Source organism: Ambystoma mexicanum, chromosome 6q (assembly GCF_040938575.1).
Source record: "Ambystoma mexicanum isolate Mex_15411 chromosome 6q, UKY_AmexF1_1, whole genome shotgun sequence".
Taxonomy (NCBI): Eukaryota; Metazoa; Chordata; class Amphibia; order Caudata; family Ambystomatidae; genus Ambystoma; species Ambystoma mexicanum.
In genome coordinates this window covers 1,519,451,209-1,519,471,739 of record NC_090937.1, presented here as the reverse complement: position 1 = coordinate 1,519,471,739, position 20,531 = coordinate 1,519,451,209, and positions in this window count along the sequence as shown.

Genomic DNA, 20,531 nt, shown 5'->3' with positions numbered 1-20,531 from the left:
CTCCCATATCATCTGTGCACCCAAATCTATATATGATCAAAATCCATATTTCACAGTTACACAGTTGTTTGAAATTACACATACATGGTGTGGCTGAATTTAGCCATGTCTCTGTCCAAATCTGCTCTTTCTAGGAGCTTGCATTCAAAAATGGCAACTTCTAGCACTTTTTCATGTGCTGAACAACATTGGATCTTCATTAAATTTTATACAACTGTTCCTCACATATCTACCCATATACCAATGCATTTCCGTTTGTCTAGCTGAAACAGGGAGTCTGTAATATTAATAAACAATGGGGTTTTGCCCCAGAACATCACACAAATTGGAGTTTGGGCTTGAATTAAAGGTACATTTTTTAAATTAAAGCTCTCAAAGTTATACATTTCTGTCATTTGATTACAAAGAGTTATCAGTGTTTTTGTAAAATATATATTTTACTTTCAATTCAGTCCTCAGAGTGTTGAAGTCCGCCTCCAAGACTTGGGTGGGTCAGTCACAGATCTCTGCTGGCTGGCAGATCTTTGTTGACAGCAAACATCCAGAATTAACATATTCCTTTCAGAGGAAAGGGTCCTTTGTGTGGTGTCTGGCAAGCTCACATCAGGAGGCCAGGGGGCCACTTTGCATTTAATTAACAGAACCCTGTTATTTCCTGGCTTCTTGTGTTGAGTTCTGAAGTGTCAAGAGTTCTCAGGACAGGCAACCCCTTTGAACCTTTGATGAAATAAGACCCCTTTCTTTGCACTCATGCAGTTTGCAAGACAGCTCTCCTGTCAGAGTTTAGACCGCTAACGCCACCATCAGGATTTTGTGGTTACTGCATCCATCCTTGGGATTTTTTTTTTTAGATTGATTCCTTTCAGCAAGTGATATTATATGGAGTAGATTGTCCATGTTCAGGACATGGCATTGGTGTGTTTCTGCAGTAAAGTAATTCTGTGCCCATGATTTTGCCATATTTGACATTCAAGAAAAATGAATTCCCAACAGTATGGGTTTGCTTTTGGCAATCAGCATTGCATCTCTGAACTCACAATATAGGCAAAATGGGATTTTCCTGTGCATTTTCTGGGGAGCTCTGGCCATTATGATGTTTTCAATGCCAGTACTGCACAGTTTTGAGGTAGGGCCCGGATGCATGGGTAAATACATCCCACAAGCCCCCCTTCTTGCGGTGGCCATCTGATCCTTCACTAATGGGACCCGCAAGATCTGGGATGTAGTTCTCCTCTTCTTCCGATAAATGGCACAGTTCAGCATCTTTTCCTCCATCCGGTCGGATCGATCGGTTCTCCTCGCCGGTCCTGATGGGAGTATTGGGCGGTCCACTGGGCCCATTGGATCTTCGTTCCCGGTCTCCGGATCGTCCTTCTTGGTCATTCTTCATGGTTTCATCTCTCCTAGGATGATAAAGCAAAAGCGGCAATATCTACTCATAGACGATTTTTTTTTTCCACCACTGTTGAGATAGTGGGGCAGCATATGCATTTTATCATAACGAAACATTACATTCTTATTTTAATAAAAACAGTATGACTAAGAGACAGTTTCATACAAATCACAGTATGTTAGAGACTAGATGTGGTATGTTTTATGATTGGAACTGAATTAGTCTGATACAGTACCCGCTAGGATTCCAGAGGATTCCTCCAGTTGTTGCAGAGTGTGCCTGGGATGGCAACATTTCAACTGGTTTATGTGGACCCACTTGTCTTCCCCCTCTGCCGAACCGCCTTTGGGGATGCGGATCTTGTAGGCCACAGGGGAGATCTTATCGACGATCTCAAAGGGTCCCTTCCATGTAGGCAAAAATTTGCGCTGCTTGGCCTGGTTCCTTTGGAAGTTGTATAGATAGACCCGGTCTCCCACCTGATATTCCTTCCTGGAAGTTTTCAGGTCATAATGGGTCTTCATGCTATCAGCTGATCTTTCTAGATTCCGCTGAGCATAAGCAAAAGCATGTTGGAGGTGTTTCCTTAAATTCTCTACATACTCATGAGTAGTGGAGGCATTTATCAGTGTCTGCTCTTGGGTCCTGTAGAGCAAATGCTGAGGAAGCACCATCTTGCACCCAGTCATCAACTCAAATGGTGACATTTTGGTTGCAGATGAAGGGGTAGATCTGATGGCCATTAGGACCAGAGGTAATCGGATATCCCAACTTGGCCCAGAATCTGCCACAAACTTCTTTAATATGCTCACAATTGTCCGGTTATATCTCTCTACTGCCCCAGAAGAAGCTGGCCGATAAGCAATATGCAACTTCCTTTTGACCCCCAGTATCTCCCACATCTTTGTCATTACTTCACTGGTGAAGTGGCTACCTCTGTCTGACTCAATCCTTTGAGGTAGACCAAAACGGGAAAAGATGTGGTTAATCATCAAGGCAGCTGCAGTTTCTGCCTTGCAATTTGGGGCTGGGAGACATTCCACCCACTTGGTAAACAAGCATGTCACAGTCAACATGTACTTATTCCCCCTAGCCGAGCGAATCACAGGGCCTACAAAGTCGATTTGTAAATCTGACCATGGCAGTGTCATCCCCCTCTTTTGGAGAGGCGCACGGTGCGTGAGGGATGATGGCTGAAATTGTGCACACACAAGACACCCCTTCAAGTATTGGTCGAGGTCCTGCCCCATGTGTGGCCAGTATGCAACCTCTCTTAAGATTTCCAATGTTGTGTGAAACCCCCTATGACCGGCGGTGGCCGCATCATGGGCGTGACTTAACATCAGGCTTCGGAATGAGGTAGGAACCACCCACTGATCGTGGCCAGCTTTGGATTTCCTGACCAGCAAACCGTCTTGAATCCGGAACATTTTTGGACATTTCATCAACACTCTTAGGTCCTCTTTCCCAATGTAATCGGTATCCGTCAGGGGAAAGTTCTCAGGGTCCTCAAGGTGCTGGTAAAATTTACCAATAATTGGATCCCCCTTCTGAGCAGTAATCAAATCATCATCAGGGGCCTCCTTACTCCATTGTGCAATTGAAAGGTCGTTGTGAGCATTTGTCTGGGACCTAGTGATAGCAGTGACCTGGATTTCCCCCAACAGGGACTCAATCTCAATTAGATCCCCTTGGATGGCCCCGGTTTTGGCCAGCTGATCAGCTAAGTCATTTCCAGTTTTGTCTGGTCCCTCTACTTTGGAATGACCCTTGATCTTTTTCCAGTAGATGGTCATCCCATTCGATGTGACCAGATCATCAATGTTTTGGATCAACTTCCCATGTTTCAAGGGTTTGTTGTTAACACATAACATGCCTCTGGTTTTCCAATTAACCAGGTGCTCCACGAACCCGTTCCGTACATAATCCGAATCTGTGATTATGACCAGTTCGTGGAGTTGATGCTGGACAGCAGTGAGGATGGCCTGATGCACAGCCATCAATTCTGCCACCTGACTACTTCGGGGACCAATTTTGTATCCAGCGGAGGGTTCTGGGAACTCATTCACCCATACATTCCCTACGCCGGCCACCAGTTCTTTCTCCCCATTGTTGTCAACATGGTAAGAGCATCCATCCACATACACAGTGGGCATTCCCTCACACTTGTCTTCTTCAAAGACTTTGTGTGGGGAATTAAGGTATGCCTCCATGCTGTCCTTGATTTTCAGACTTTCGTCCTCGAGACAGTTTTCTCTGGCACAATCATGCAAGTCAGCCAGACCTTGCGCGAGGGGACTCTTCTTGTTTTGGCCATATCTGACCTCCACAGGAAAGCCTTGCATTGACAGAATCCAGGAAGTAATTTGGGAATTACTCACATTTCCGGCCCGGATTCTGTCACTTTGGAGATATTGCAGAGGCTGGTGTGGAGTCTCCACTATGATGTGTTCCCCCTGGATAAACGGGCGATAATTCGTCAATGCCCACACCGTTGCCAGGAGTACCTTCTCACAATCATTGAATTTTTCCTCCACAGAGGATAAAGTTTTGCTCGCATAGGAGATTACTTTATTGACCTTGTCATGCTTTTGGTATAATACTGCCGTCAAGCACGTATCAGAGAACCCCGTCTCCAGGAAGAACTCCTTGTTTCTGACAGGGTAAGCTAGGCAAGGCGCTTGTGAGAGGCTTCTTTTGAGTTGTTTTACCGCCTCGGCTTGTTCTGGACCCCATTCCCACTTGACCCCCCCCTTCAGGAGATGAATCAGGGGTCTGGTGATCTCTGCGTAGCCCTCAATGAACTTCCTGCTGTAATTAGTCAGTCCAAGGAGGCTCCTTAGTTCTCGCAGAGTTGTGGGGTCTTTCAGTTTCTGAAGTGCTTCCACTTTCTTTTCCTGGGGACAGAGGCCCTGAGGAGTAATCTCATGCCCCAAGAAATTAACACGGGTTCTACACCACTGTGCTTTCTGAAAGGAAAGTTTTGCTCCGGCGGCCCTCAACTGTGTCAGAACATAACGGATCTCCGCTATGTGTTCCTCCACAGATGAACTTTTGATGAGGACATCATCTACATAAGCCAGGTTACCCCTCGCACCCAGGTCGGGCATGGCCTTATGTAGGAAAATGTTGAATTCATTGCCGGAGTTGAGGTATCCGAAGGGAGTCCGGGTCCATGTGTACTGCTGGCCCCCAAAGGTAAAAGCCAGTTTGTATTGGTCCTCCCTACTGACAGGCACGGTCCAGTATCCATTGGTCAGGTCTATTGCAGTGAATACCTGTGACCCCTGAATCTGGGCCAGCCCTTGGTCAATGTAGGGCAGAGGCCATCGGGAAGTATGGACCCGTTTGTTGAGCTCCCTAAGGTCGGCGCAGAGTCTCCACTGGCCGTTTGGCTTCAATATTCCCAGCACCGGATTATTGAAGGTGCTGTGGACTGGACGGATTATTCCCCGGGACTCAAGGTTCTTAATTATTTCAGTAAGGGACTCCATTGATGCGAGAGGCAAGCGATATTGCTTCACAAACACAGGAGTCATGCCAGGGTCCGTGGGGATTGTTGTTGTGTGGATGTCAGTGCGACCACAGTCATATGAGTCTACCGCAAAGAGATCTTGGAAATCCAAGAAAACTTGTTTCAACTTTTGCTTTTGTTCCAGAGTCACACAGGCATCAGCTAGGTTGACTCTCTCTTCCACCATCTGCCTGAAGCCTGGAAAGACTTCTGGTTTGGCTATTTCAGCGGCCTCCTCCAGCTGGGTGGAGAAGTCCCTGGTCAGAGTGCTGATTTGGACCGGAGGCTTCAGGTGGGAAAGGCAGCCCTCATGTACCTGGAAAATCACCTCATCCCTCCTGAAGTCACACGTCACATCTTCCTTACCATAGGGGCAGGAAGTGTACACCAGGAAGTTCCCCCCATGCCGGGTAAAAATCCTGTCTGGTGTTGTATTGTCCTCACTGTCACTGTCAAAACAGTCCTTGGGGATTGGTCCTAACAGTTCATTTCTAAGATCAATGGAGAAATGTCGGTCATCAACCGCCATTCCAATAATGGTGCCTGCGGCTAGAGTAATACTCTTTAAGTCGCTGTTATCCACCTCTATTGGAATGGTGTCATGTTCTATGTTGACTAATGGTGTTGGGTTTACCCCCAACCCTTGCTGTTGGAGAGAAGCATTTAGATGTATGTAAGCATCAGGGTTTTTCAACTCTTGTCCCCTTTTAACTTTCACTTCCAGGGAGAATTGTCGGGTCCTTTCTGGGATGGTGACTTCCTCTTTAACCTGAATTTCAACTGCATAAGGTAGCAATTGAGCTGACCTAAATGCTTTTTCTGGATCATCAAAGCCCATGGGATTATCCGCTAATCGGGACCAAGCTTTGAAGTTTATTAGGTCCAAACTAATGGCAAAGCGATTGAGAATGTCACTGCCTAAGTAAAAGGCGGCAGTGACGTCTCGCACGACCCAACAATTATGGACTATGCTCTTGTTGCCAATGGAGATTTTGAGCATACACCTGCTTGGCAGGAGATGTTTTGAATTGGGTGCTTCCAGGTCCATTTCCCATTTGTCTATCAGTTTGAAGGTGGGAATGGCTGGATCTTTTGGAAGTTGGCGAAACATGGCTTCGCTGATGAAGCTCTTACCGTTGTTCACACACACTCGAGCGAGAACAGAGTCCTTCCCATCATTTAACTGAACAGGGATGAACAACTGCTCTCCAATTTGCTGAATATCAGCCAGGCTTTGAGCTGATTTCACATCTTTCTGGACTATAGGAGTGGGAGTTTCAGATTGTGGATTGGTATAGAATTTCAAAGTGTTTCCTTCCAGCGTGGAATACCACTTTAGACTGGAAGGAAGGTTGATTTTCAGAAATAGAGAGGACCCCCCATCACCAGTCTGTTGTCCTACTGCTATGACTGTCACGTCTGGAATTTGGTTGTTCTGGAAGTGAAATTCTACTTGGTCAGATTTTTGTTCAACCATGTGGCAGGTGCCATTTAAACTAACATGGTTGACACTCTGTTTTAATTTTATCGGTCGGCTAGTCTGGGTCCAGAGGACCTTGTTTACGCAATCTATTAGGGGTGACAACCTTCTCAGGAGGTCATTCCCTAGTAAACAAGGGGTGCCCTCTGGGGTCACAACTATGACCGGGTGTTTGAACTTATGTCGCCCAATTTTAATGTCCAAATCTGCCGTCCCCTCGACGGGAATTTCCTTCCCCTCAAAGTTCTGTAGTTGTCCAGGAAGAGAGGTGAGAGGAATTTGGTAATTCTCTCCCCTTCCTGCATTCAGTTCATCAAAGGCCCTTCTGGACAGAAGGGTAGCTTGAGATCCCGTGTCCACCAGTGCCGAGATTGTACCCTGCCCCTGTACTTGTACCGGGGCATAATATCTTCCCTCCTTCTCCTCAAGGGGGCACAGATAATGCACATTTTTGGACAACTGGTGGGCTAACTTTCTGGTTTTGGACATCGATAGCGAAGAGATTTGGGCAGAATTCTGTGGAGAGTCTTGGGAATCTGAAATAAAAAGTTGGCAACTGGAGATCAGAGCCATTGTGGGTTCCCCTGGTTCCGGTTCTGGGCTGCCCCCCCCTTTTTGGAGGCAGTCCCCAGGATGGGTTTGAACCAGGGGATTTTCTTGCTGTTGGTTCTGGGATGAGATGGTGGGCGGCCGTAGCTCAGTCTCCACATCTCCCCAGTCTGGATTTGCATTCCTAGGGACCCATTTTTCTTTGGGAGGAGTTCCCCCCTCTCTGAAGGAGAAGATCCTTTTCTCAGGATCCTCTGAGGATCCCTCTCCCTCAAATTGGAAGATCTGTACCTCCTCCTCAAACTGAGTCTGTTTGGGTCTTTTGTTTCTCCTACCCCCCCTCTGCTCCTTAGGAGGCAGACTTTCAGGGGCAAGAGATTTCGTTTCCGGTTCCTGGGTTTCCAGGGGCTGTTCACAAGTGAGGAAGGAAGCTTCCTCCAAGGCTTTACACCCCCCTTCCCCTTGTGCCTCCTCCCTGGGAACCGGTGAGTTATCGGGGTGCTGCCCCCGTCATTGTTCTGGAGCACCAGGTCCAGAGTTGGGTGCTTTCTGCGCCGGCACGCCCATCTGAGGGTTCTGCTGAGCCCTCAGTATGTGACCCAGATCCCGCGCCATGTTTTGAACCTGGCGCTCTAACTGGGAAACCCGCTCAGGCTGATACGGGGCCCTGTTTTCTCCCCTGGGCTGATCCCGGGAAGGGTAGCTGTCCCTCCTCTGGTAATACCCCGGGTTGGGAAGATTTGGGTACCCCTCCACCCTTGGCCTCCCCTCTCCCGGATTCAGTGGTCTGGGCTCAGGGAATTGGGGAAAGAAGGATGGATGGTTTTGGGGCTGAAAGTCGGGTGGATATCTGGGGAAAAAGTTCTGCCCAGGGTTTGGTAAATTTCTGCCCTCCTGTGGGAAGTTTGGAGGGAAGTTCCCTGGGTTAGGTGCTTGGCTGGATCCCCCCCCTTGGGCTGGAGGAGTCCACACATAACCCAGGATGGGTCGATTTCCCTTGTAACGGGGACTTACATAATCAGGAGAGCGAGGGACCCCATTTGTGGGGCTGCCTCCCTGGCTCCCTGTCTGTGACTGGCCCGAGGACCTTCTGGGCCTAGCATTATTAGGTGCAGGTAGGTTTTTAGGCCCCCCCATCTCCAAATCCAAAACGGGGGTGACCTTTACCTCTGCCACCTTGGCAGCAGCAGGGGTGCTGTTGGCTTTGGGGTTTTTCTGGGCATTACTTTTGCTATCTACCGGTTTCTGCACCTCATAGATCCGGGTAGCCTGTTCAATGACCCAGTCTAAAGATCTTTTCTCGTGAAAATCCCTCACGAGCTGGGTCATGATATATTTGGGCAAGGCATGGAAAAACGTATTAATAAATTCCCTGCTATCCGTGCGCACCCTTCTTGTGGTCTGTGCAAAAGCACGCTTTAACTCCTGCACAAATTCTTGTGGGGCCTGATCCTCCCCACATTGCAAATTGTAGGCTGCCTTGCAAGCCTCTTGAGGATTTCTGTGAACAGAAAAATGTTTCAAGATGGCCGCCTTATAGGTGGACCATCTTAAATGATTTTGGTCCTCCAGCCCCGCAAAGAAACTGGAGTATTCCGGGGAGAAGGTCCACTTTACATATTGAATACAGCTTTGGCTGTCCTTCAAATGGAAAGTCTCCATCATTTGTTCAAACAACTCTAAGTGCTCCCAAACAGAATACTTAGCGTTCTTATGGTAAGGCGTGATGACGCTCCTGATCGCCTTAATCTGCTTTAAGGGGTCCTTAAGCAAGGCCCTTTTTGCCTTATTGGCCTTTTTGGTTCGGGTAACCCTTGTCCATTCATCCTCGGACTCAGAGGCACTGCTCCCAGAGGTTCCCGTCTGTTCTTCCAGGTTGTCCCGGATTCTGCGAGCCTGGGAATGGCTGGCAGAATGTGGGGACCTGGTCTCCTGTGTCCTGCGCAGTTCAGAGGAGTCTTCAGATTCCTCCTTGCTGCCAGGATTTGATGGGTACCCCCTCCACTGACCTAACTGGGCAGAGGTTTTCAGGATGCCCTTAATGGGCCTACTCTCCTGGGGTTCCCCATCGAACTGTACTGTACTTGGGTGCCCATACCCGGATGCCCACCCCTCCATTCCTGAGTGGTACTGGCCTATGAGCCCCATACTCTTAGCTGGATAGTAATCTGCCATCCCTGTGGCCCTGTGCTCATGTGCGCCAGGGGACATGGGGGTGGTAGAGTCCAGGGACTGGGGAAGATGAAGGCCCCTGGTGGTAGGGCTCCTGCGGTTATGGTCAGGAATCTCTCTTTCCCAGCGGACCTCATCTCTATCCGCCCCTGCTCCCTGTTGCAATGCAAGAGCCTGCATTTGTGCTTTCAGTTCCTCTGTTAAGGCCTTACTCGACTCTATCAGTTTCTCCTGCATCGCTACCTGTTGCTGGAGCCTATCATTGTGTTGACAGAGGGCCTCATTTTCCCTCTGTGCTTCCTGGTTGGTTCTGGAGAACTGGGCCAGTCTTTGCTGCAGGAGGTTTACCTCCTGAGTCCCATCCCTACTGGCCTGCTCCTTTCTTGCCAGAGCCTCTTCCACCCTCCTGGTGTGCTCTAACAAGTTCTGGTTTTCTTTTTGGAGGTCACCCAGCCCCTGGAGGGCCAGGTGATTTTCTTCCATTTTCCTTTTTAAATGGCAGACTTCCTGGCCTATGGCGTCTCTTTCCTGACTAAGAGCCTGCATTTGTGCCGCCAGGTCGTCCCTCTGCCTTTGAAGGGCACCAGCTTTCTGGTGTTCTTCATCAAACTCTGCCTGGGTATCCAGGTCTTTCAAAATCAGCTTGTTGCTCTCTACCTTCACTCTATCTAGATGACTTTGCAGGGTGGCTACCTGCTCCGTGCATGCCCTGTTAAAGTCTAATTGTTGCTCCAGCTTTTTCTGGCTCTGCAGTAAGGAGTCCAAACTGTCTTGGTGCTCCTTCTGCAGGGCCAGAAATCTAGTATCCTGTTCTACCTTTTCCTGTTGCAGCACATCCATATCCTTCTTTATTTTAATGATGTGCTGCCTACTATCATCTTCTGACTCCTGGCTCCTCTGCAGCCTCTGCTCAGAAGAGACCAGGTCAGATTGGGCCTTCTCTAACACCATCTGTTGCCTATTTGCCAGATTTTGGCTTTCAGCCCATCTATCCTGCATGTCTCCCATATATAGGTACAGGTATGCTGCTATCCTGGCAATCTTATTGTGTTCCTCTTTGGCTTTAGGAGCCATATATAGTTCACTCAGGGCCACATGTAATGGACCCTGATCTCTCCATAAGTCTGACCCTGTTTCAGTGACCTGTCGCGTGATGGCCTGCAACCAGGCATCCTGGCCCTGTTCGGTCCATTCACCTCTCACAAATAGCTTATGCAAGAGGTGCTCTCTGGCTATTTTCATGTCTACTAAGGTCGTCATTCTAGAGATTGGTCTCTGTCCTGACTTACAGAAGTTAGTATTTTATTTTTGCAGAACAGAACTTTTCTTGGAGTGTCCCTTTTGAGGAATGCTTCACAGCGTAATGCAGCGTGGTGATCCGACCGGATGTGTGTATCTGGTCAGCTGGCACGCTGTATTAATCTGCACAAATGGTAAATCTAACCCAGAATCCCGGATACGAGCCCCCACTTTGTAAGAGGATTCAATTCAGCACTACAGCTAAGTTAACGCCTAGTCTAGAATACTGAATGAAAACTCTTATTGATATATCTTTATGTCCAGTTCATGCGTTCTGGATGACTACCCCTTTATAACACCCCTCTCTTGGAATCCCCCTGACCCCACTGAGCCAAGAAGTAGTTCTGTTTTGCAAGTTTAAAAGGTTTATTTGATAATTTAAAATATATATATATCACACTTTATAATAAATTAATAATTGAATATCACACTTAATCTGATATCATAAAGATTAACAACGGAGAATCTGGCACTAGCACACTTCTTATAATCACTAATGAGTTGACATGAAATGGATAAGGTAGCACACTGGTAAATAGGAACAAAAGTATAATGTGGTAGAGGATGCTTTATGTAAGCTCAGGTGGATGCATTATTCAATGAATGCAGTACAGAAAATACTCAATATGATTTCAACCAAACAATGTAATCACTTTTCTCTGGCAATCCCCTCCCCCCCTTGATGCAAGGCAAGGAAATGGAAGGAAAACACACAGTTCTCAGAAATGCAATCAATGTAAATCAGTTCACCCCAGCAAGCTTACACTACAGAAAACAGATAGGAGTTTTGAAAACACAGGCAAAATGCTTTGATATGTGCTAGCAATGGATGAGAAATATGCTGGAAATGCTTTTAATTCCCTTTCAGAGGTTCAGGGTGAGTGGTATCTAGTTAATATTAGTCCAGGCTCACACTAGCAATGATGCAGGGATAGTTAGCAGGTTAAACGAATTTCTGGCAAATGGAAGGCAAGCAGCAGCAGTTTTTACATGTGAAGAAATTTGCAAATCGCGGTAAAATTCGCGAATGCGTGTTCCGCGATTGCGGTGAAACTATAAGGGGTAGGAATGCGGTTCTAGGTTCATAGGAAAGCCACGATTCTAAGCTTTCAGATAAAAGTTACTCTCTAGCACAAACGGTCGCGGAGATATGAGCGATTAAATAAAGGTCGTTTTTCAGATTTGAAATTTTAAAGTTCAAAAAGACAAGTGCAGCTTGCAACTAGAAAATGACAAGTGACAGCTTTACAAATGACAGGTGACAGTTAGGAGGCAGTTCTACTTAGATTAAAATAGCTTGAATTATATTATTTTAACTAAGAGATTGGTTCTGCACAGTTTTGCTATGTACTCACACTATATTCTTGAGTGAAATGGGCCTCATCACGGATCTGGTCAGGGTTTTAGACTCGCCTCTGGTCTCTGCACTTCACAGTGATCTGGGTCAGCTCTCTCTGGTTCTGCTAACAGGTCAGCTCTACTCTGCTTCTGGTCTGGCCTGATGGATTTGAAGTCTCTATGTTGCTCTCTGAAGGTTGATGGAGGTAAGTATGGATTTTCCCGGCAGAGCTTCCAGCTGCAAATGGATTTGAAAGTCTCTATCTGTCCTGACTCTCTGCTTTTATGTGTTTTTAGAGTGGGGGTGAATGCAGCATCACCAGCCCCTACCCCTCTCCACTTGCCATTGGTCAAGCTTCCATTTCTCACTTGATTGGCGAAGGAGCTGTGAGTTAGAGTGATGTCATCCATTTATGATCTCTTGAAACAACTCCCCTATCATCTGGGCACCCAAATCTATATATGATCAAAATCCATATTTCACAGTTACACAGTTGTTTGAAATTACACATACATGGTGTGGCTGAATTTAGCCATGTCTCTGTCCAAATCTGCTCTTTCTATGAGCTTGCATTCAAAAATGGCAACTTCTAGCACTTTTTCATGTGCTGAACAACATTGGATCTTCATTAAATTTTATACAACTGTTCCTCACATATCTACCCACATACCAATGCATTTTCGTTTGTCTAGCTGAAACAGGGAGTCTGTAATATTAATAAACAATGGGGTTTTGCCCCAGAACATCACACAAATTGGAGTTTGGGCTTGAATTAAAGGTACATTTTTTAAATTAAAGCTCTCAAAGTTATACATTTCTGTCATTTGATTACAAAGAGTTATCAGTGTTTTTGTAAAATATATATTTTACTTTCAATTCAGTCCTCAGAGTGTTGAAGTCCGCCTCCAAGACTTGGGTGGGTCAGTCACAGATCTCTGCTGGCTGGCAGATCTTTGTTGACAGCAAACATCCAGAATTAACATATTCCTTTCAGAGGAAAGGGTCCTTTGTGTGGTGTCTGGCAAGCTCACATCATGAGGCCAGGGGGCCACTTTGCATTTAATTAACAGAACCCTGTTATTTCCTGGCTTCTTGTGTTGAGTTCTGAAGTGTCAAGAGTTCTCAGGACAGGCAACCCCTTTGAACCTTTGATGAAATAAGACCTCTTTCTTTGCACTCATGCAGTTTGCAAGACAGCTCTCCTGTCAGAGTTTAGACCGCTAACGCCACCATCAGGATTTTGTGGTTACTGCATCCATCCTTGGGATTTTTTTTTTTAGATTGATTCCTTTCAGCAAGTGATATTATATGGAGTAGATTGTCCATGTTCAGGACATGGCATTGGTGTGTTTCTGCAGTAAAGTAATTCTGTGCCCATGATTTTGCCATATTTGACATTCAAGAAAAATGAATTCCCAACAGTATGGGTTTGCTTTTGGCAATCAGCATTGCATCTCTGAACTCACAATATAGGCAAAATGGGATTTTCCTGTGCATTTTCTGGGGAGCTCTGGCCATTATGATGTTTTCAATGCCAGTACTGCACAGTTTTGAGGTAGGGCCCGGATGCATGGGTAAATACATCCCACAAGCGAAAACCTTATTTTGGCAAATGACACTTTGAAAATGAAAGGTGAAAATGGCTTTGTGAAATACTGCAAAAGGTCAAAAATGCTAAAATGGAGAAAAATCCTAAGGAAAGCAAAACTAAACAGGTCCTAACACACCTGAGCTATAATATAAACAACTGCACACACTTTAGATCGGTATGGGATGGAAGAGGCACTTTGAAATGGGAGAATGACACGTGTAAACTTGTGAATTTTGCAAATTCACAGCAAACATTTACTATGCGATATTGAAGAAAAATGGGTCAAATACACTGTTCCGCAATGTGGTTTTTAGTTGTGGAGATAACTAAGGATGTTAGTATCAGTGAGAGTTGAAATTTTGTTACTATCTTTAAAACTTAAAGAATTATAGAGGATTTAGTGAGAGGCATTTTTGCAAAATAGGTGCAAAATTGAAAACAGAAATGCGCTTTTGAAAGTGACAGATGGGTTTGACTACACTATATTATAAATATGAAAAAGAGAATGCCACAGGTGGATTTTACAGTCACATGATCAGTGTAACCCGTCCTGTTGTGGATATTCTACTTCTTCCTGGGATTTACTTTAGTTATTCAGAATCACTATGGAGTTATGGCTTTGGAACACAGGTAAGTCAATCAGCGCAAGAAGGATTCTAAAACTACTGGAGTTCTGGATTAAAGATGGGATGGTTTGGGATAGGGATGATAAAATGCAGATATACTAAGGATCACTGTTTTTCCTGTTAATACTTACAGAAGAAGTTATTAAATTGGACCGTCAGCTCTGCTCAATGAATTGGATCTGGTCTACCGGCAGCAGGGCACCTCTATCGGAATTGGATCAGCAAGGCGGTTCTGGTCAACTGGACTGCACCTCAGCCTGGATTTGGAAGGGCCCCTTCTGGTTACTGGACATGGTAGATAACAGGATGCAAGTTTTCAGTGGGCCAGCCTTAGTGGTAGCAGGGGAAGCTGAATCAGAATTAAATCCCTTCAAGTTTGGGATGTTTGCAATTGGGTCAGGCTAGCAATAATTTGGCAATGCTAGAGTCTGGATTCTGCAAAGAAATCTGGATTGTTCAAGAATTCTGGAGTCAGCTATACGTTGAAGATTTCTTGAATAAGGTGCTGAGCGGACATCTGGATGGGTTCTGGAATCAGAGTATTCTGGAAGCAGTCTCTCCCTTTTCTGTAGTGAAACTTCTATGTTTATAAATTGCAAATGCCATCCCCCAGTTTGTGGTGTGGGCAGAACTTCAAAACACAACCCCATGTCTGTGAGTGGCTACTGGTGTGTGCTTTGTCCTGCTAGGCAGTCTAAACAGAGCTGTCATCTTATTACAGGATTTAAGAACTCCCACCTGGATTTTTACCCAAAACATACCTTTTCACAAATGTACATTTCTACCATTATGTACCCTCATAAAATTGTACACATGCACTTTATACTCAATTATCTACATTTACACCCGCTTCCCATCGTTCTGAGAGGTGTATTGGTCATTCTATGGATTTGTATCAATTTTATCCATAACACTTTGGATTTATCATTTCTAATTTGATACATCTCTGGGCGCTGATCAGGGGATCATGTACATACAATTTTAAGCTTGCAACATTAATAGTTTTGCCACAATCAGTGTTTTAGTGTATCTTTGGTTCCTTATGTAGTATGAACTCCTATCACATCTTCAACTGTCTAGCATAAGTTATGATTTAGAAGTTTTTATTTTTCACTTGTCTACTTATTTTGGCTGTCCTGTCAAATGTTATAACGTTCTGAAGCAAAAACAAGTAATTTCCATTCAAAATCCAGTCCACGTTTTTTTTTCTTACTTTCAAAGTGAGCAAATGGCCAGTCCTTTTAGTTCACTCAGAAACCTCCTCCACATCCGGCCCCTCCTTTAGGAAGGTGGGAGTCCAAGCCTTCCTTTGTCCTTGGGTCAGCTAGGAGACAAATGTCTGAGGCTTTATTTGTTTTCATTATGCGGGAGCCATTAGCCTTCCTGTTCTCAAGGAAGTGTCAAGCATAGATGTCAGTTTTCCCAGGCCAGGCTATCAGATCAGAATTACATAGTGTATTGGTCCCAGACCCGGCCCTTTGACATTAAAGTTTTATCATTCCCAATATAAATTATAAGCACAGTTTATAAAGGATTTAAATATTTTAAAAGAATTAGCCCTTAACCAACAGAGGCGATTTTGCCATTTTAAACAGGAAACAGAAACACTTTTAAAAAGGGTTTGACAGCTAATTTTCTTATGTAGCTTTCAGTCAGTGAGGCCTGGATTCCTCTGACTGCCTGGATAATCCATGATTTCAGCACACTTTCCTTTCAATAATTCACTTGGGAAAATGACTATATTTAGCGCCAAAACAGCACTTTGAAGGTTTCCATTTAGTAGGAAACTGTATTTAAGAGCATTTTCAGATTTTATCCCTTCTTTGGCCTTGCTTCAAGTGACTGATGACAGCAGTGATTCCTGTTTTTACACCAACTTTGCCTATGTGTGTGGCAGGCTGTACAGCTCTTTGTTGGTTTATGCACCATGCACACTTTTTCGGATTTGGCATGCACATGGTTATGTCCTCAATGTTTTACAGTGTTATTTCCCCATTGGCAAAGGGGTGCAGTGTGATGCATTGGTGTGGATAAAAATACTCCACATAACCCCACCGACTCCTTCGTGACATCCAGTCGTTGGCAAGTGGGATTATTTTTCTTTCGGTCCATGTGAAAAATCTGGTTGCTTCTCCCATCAGCGAAAGATGTGACACGCTCTCCTTGCTGGTTCTAGTTGGGAGTTTTGAGCGACACTCCGGGCTCTTGGTTTTTTTCCTTTCCGGTCCCTGCGGAGTCCTCCTTGGTGATGAGCTGAGGTTTAGTTCCAGTGCTAGAAAACAGAACATAGCATGGTTATGGAAATTTCCCCACTACTACTCCCCGAGGGTGTAGTGGGGCAGATGCATGCATTGATTACAATTCACAATATTCCCCGCCTATGTTTAATACTGGTCTTAACACTCTTTCCATGAACCTTTAATAATTATTTTTCCCCCTCTGGGTTTCCGGTGGCTCCTCTATTTGCCGCAAAGTATGCGTGGGATGGCAACTCTTTAGCTGGTTTATGTGGACACACTTGTCTTCCCCTTCTGTCGAAGTGCCCTTAGGGATGTGGATTCTGTAGGAGACTGGTGAGATTCTGTCCACAATTTCAAAAGGACCCCGCCAACTTGGGAGGAATTTGCGCTCTTTGGCTTGGTTCGTTTGGAGCGAAATTGTACGAGTAGACCCGGTCTCCTACTTGATATTCCTTTTTAGTTGTCTTAAGGTCATAGTGGGTCTTCATACTGTCTGCAGATCTTTCTAGATTCCGCTGAGCATACGCAAAAGCATATTGAAGGTGTTTTCTCAGATTCTCAACATACTCATGAGTTGTGGAGGCATTTATCAAGGTCTGCCCTTGGGTTCTGTAGAACAGATTCTGAGGTAGCACCATCCTTTGTCCAGTCATCAGCTCAAATGGACACATTTTTGTTGAAGAAGAAGGGTTAGATCTGATGCCCATCAAGACAAGGGGTAATTGACTATCCCAACTTGGCCCAGAATATGCCACAAACTTTTTTAATATGCTCATAATAGTTTCATTGTACCTCTCAACTCCACCGCTAGAGGACACCGGTAGGCAATGTGTAATTTCCTTTTCATCCCAAGTATCTCACACATCATTGTCATCACTTCGCTAGTGAAGTGACTATCTCGGTCTGACTTAATCCTTTGGGGTAGTCCAAAATGTGAGAAGATGTGATTAATCATCAAGGCAGTTGCTGTTTCTGCCTTGCAATTTGGGGCCGGGAGACATTCCACCCATTTACTAAACAAGTATGTTACGGTTAACATGTACTTGTTCCCCCTCGAAGAGCGAATCACAGGCCTGAAAAAAACTAATAGAAAATATGACCAAGGCAGTGTCATCCCCCTTTTTTGGAGGGGAGCACGGTGTGTCGGCGATGTTGGCTGAAATTGTGCACACACAAGACACCCCTTCAAGTTTTGGTCGAGGTCCTGCCCCAGGAGTGGCCAGTATGCAACCTCTTGTAAGATTTCTAATGTCGTATGAAACCCCTGATGGCCGGCTGTGGCCGCATCATGGAAGTGACTTAGAAGCAGGTTTCGGAATGAGGTAGGGACCACCCACTGGTCATGACAAGATATGGATCTCCTCACCAACAAATCGTCTTGGATTCAGAAAATGTTTGGACATTTTATCAACACTCTGAGGTCTTCTTTGCCAATGCAATCGGTATCCGTCAGGGGGAAGTTCTCAAGGTCCTCAATGTGTGGATAAAACTTACCAATTATTGGATCCCCTTTTTGAGTCGTAATCATATCAGCATCTGGGGGTCTCCTTACTCCATTGGGCAGTTGAGAGTTCATTGTGAGCATTTCAGTGACCTGTATTTCCCCCAACAGGGACTCGATCTCAAGTAGATCCCCTTGGATGGCTCTGGTTTTGGCCAGCTGATCAGCTAGGTAATTTCCAGTTTTGTCTGGTCCCACTACTTTAGAAGACCCTTGATCTTTTTCCAATAGATAGTCATCCCATTCGAGGTGACCAGATCATCAATATTCTGTATTTATTTGCCATGTTTTAGGGGTTTATTGTTAGCACGTGGCATGCCTCTGGTTTTCCAATTAACCAGGTGCTCCACGAACCTGTGCTGTACATAATCTGAATCAGTGATTATGACCAGCTCGTGGAGTTGGTGTTGGACAGCAGTGAGGATGGCTTGATGCACAGCCATCAGCTCTGCCACTTGACTACTACGGGGACCGATTTTGTACCCAGCTGACAGTTCAGGGGCATCATTCACCCATGCATTCCCCACACCGGCCACAAGTTCCTTTTCCCTGTTGTTGGCAACATGGTAGGAGCACCCATCCACATAAACAGTGGGCATTCCCTCACACTTGTCTTCTTCATAGACTTTGTGTGGGGAATTAAGGTATGCCTCCATGTTGTCCTTGATTTTAAGACTTTTGTCCTCAATACAGTTTTTCTGGCACAATCATGCAAGTCAGCCAGAACTTGCGCGAGGGGACTCTTCTTATTTTGGCCATATCTGACCTCCACAGGAAAGACTTGCATTGACAGAATGCAGGAAGTAATTTAGGAATTACTCACATTTCTGTCACGAATTCTGTCACTTGAAGATATTGCAGAGGCTGGTGTGGAGTCTCCACTATGATGTGGTCCCCCTGGATGAACGGGTGGTAATTCTTCAATGCCCACACCGTGGCCAGGAGTGCCTTCTCTCAATCATTGAATTTTTCCTGCACAGAGGATAAAGTCTTACTCATATAGGAGATTACTTTATTGACCTTGTCTTGTTTTTGGTATAATACTGCAGTCAAGCATGTATTTGAGAACCCTGTCTCCAAGAAGAACTCCTTGTTTTTGACAGGGTCAGCTAGGCAAGGTGCTTGTGAGAGTCTTCTTTTGAGTTTTCTTACTGCCTCGGCTTGTTCTGGACCCCGCTCTCACATGACCCCCACTTTAACAGATGGATCAGGGGATTTATGATCTCTGCGTAATCCTCAATGAACTTTCTGCTATAATTAGCCAGTCCAAGGAGGCTTCTTCGCTCCTGCAGAGTTGTGGGGTAGTTTGGTTTCTGGAGTGCTTCTACTTTCTTTTCCTGGGGATAGAGACCCTCCGTAGTTATCTCATGCCCCAATAAGTTGACATGGGTCCTGCACCACTGTGCCTTTTTGAAAGAGAGTGTTGCTCCAGAAGCCCTCAACTGTGTCAGAACATAACAGATCTCCGCTATGTGTTTCTCCACAGTTGAGCTTTTGATTAGAACATCATCTACATATGCCACGTTACCCCTTTCACCCAAGTCGGGCATGGCCTTATGCAAAAAGATATTAAATTAATTGCCAGAGTTGAGCTATCGGAAGGGAGTCAGGGTCCAAATGTACTGCTGCCCCCCCGAAGGTAAAGGCCAGCTCGTATTGGTCCTCCCTACTGACAGGTACAGTCCAGTTCCCATTGGTCAGGTCAATGGCAGTGTATGCCTTTGACCCCTGCATCTGGGCCAGCCCTTGGTCAATGTATGGAAGAAGCCATTGGGAAGTGTGGACCTGTTTGTTCAGCTCCGTTAGGTCAGCACAGAGTCTCCACTGGCCATTTGGTTTCAAAATCCCCAGCACCAGATTATTGAAGGTGCTGTGGACTTGTCGAATTATCCCACGGGACTCAAGTTTCTTAATTATTTCTGTAAAGGACTCCATTGATGCACAAGGCAAGCAATATTGCTTCACAAACACTGGATTCATGTCAGGGTCCGTGGAAATTGTTGTTATGTGGATTACGGTGCAACCACAGTCATATGAGTCCACTGCAAAGACATCTTGAAAATCTAAGAAACCTTATTTCAATTTTTGCTTCTGCTCCAGAGTCTCACATGCATCAGCTACGCCAACTCTCTATTCAACCATCTGCCTGAAGCCCAGAAAGACTTCTGGTTTGGCTATCTCAGCGGCCTCCTCCAGCTGGATGGAGAAGTCCTTGGTTAAAGTAGAGAATTGGACTGATGGCTTCAGGTGGGGAAGGCAGTCCTGGTGGACTTGAAAGATCACCTCATCCCTCCTAAAGTCACAGGTCACCTCTTTCTTAGCATAAGGGCAGGACTTCAATTGTCTCATAGCCCAGACCAGCTGGCCAGAAGAGAAGAGGACTACACTCTTTTACCGAGGGGTACGTGGGGAACTTAAGGATGTGTTGGTGCAAGTGCTGAATCCCCCTGAGAGGTGTGCGGACGACATAGACTTGATGGTACAACTCGATCATAGGTCGCAGAATCGGAAAATGGATCAGGCTAGATCAGAGGGACGGTCAGTTTACGTACAACCTTGTGAGATTCAGACTAAACCACATGAACAGTCTGAGCCAATGCAAATTGGTGGATTACAAAGTCCCCATATCAAAGCAGAAAGGGAAAAAAGAAGACAACAACAGCTTTGCTTATATTGTGGACAAGCAGGTCACTTCCTCTTGATTGCACAGTAAAACCATCAAAGAAAACAGTTTGGGCAACAGACAAAACTGATGAAGAAGAAGAACACAACTCAGGAAACTGAAATGCCCGGCAAGTGTAGGGGTCCACTTGTCGAGCATGAAAAA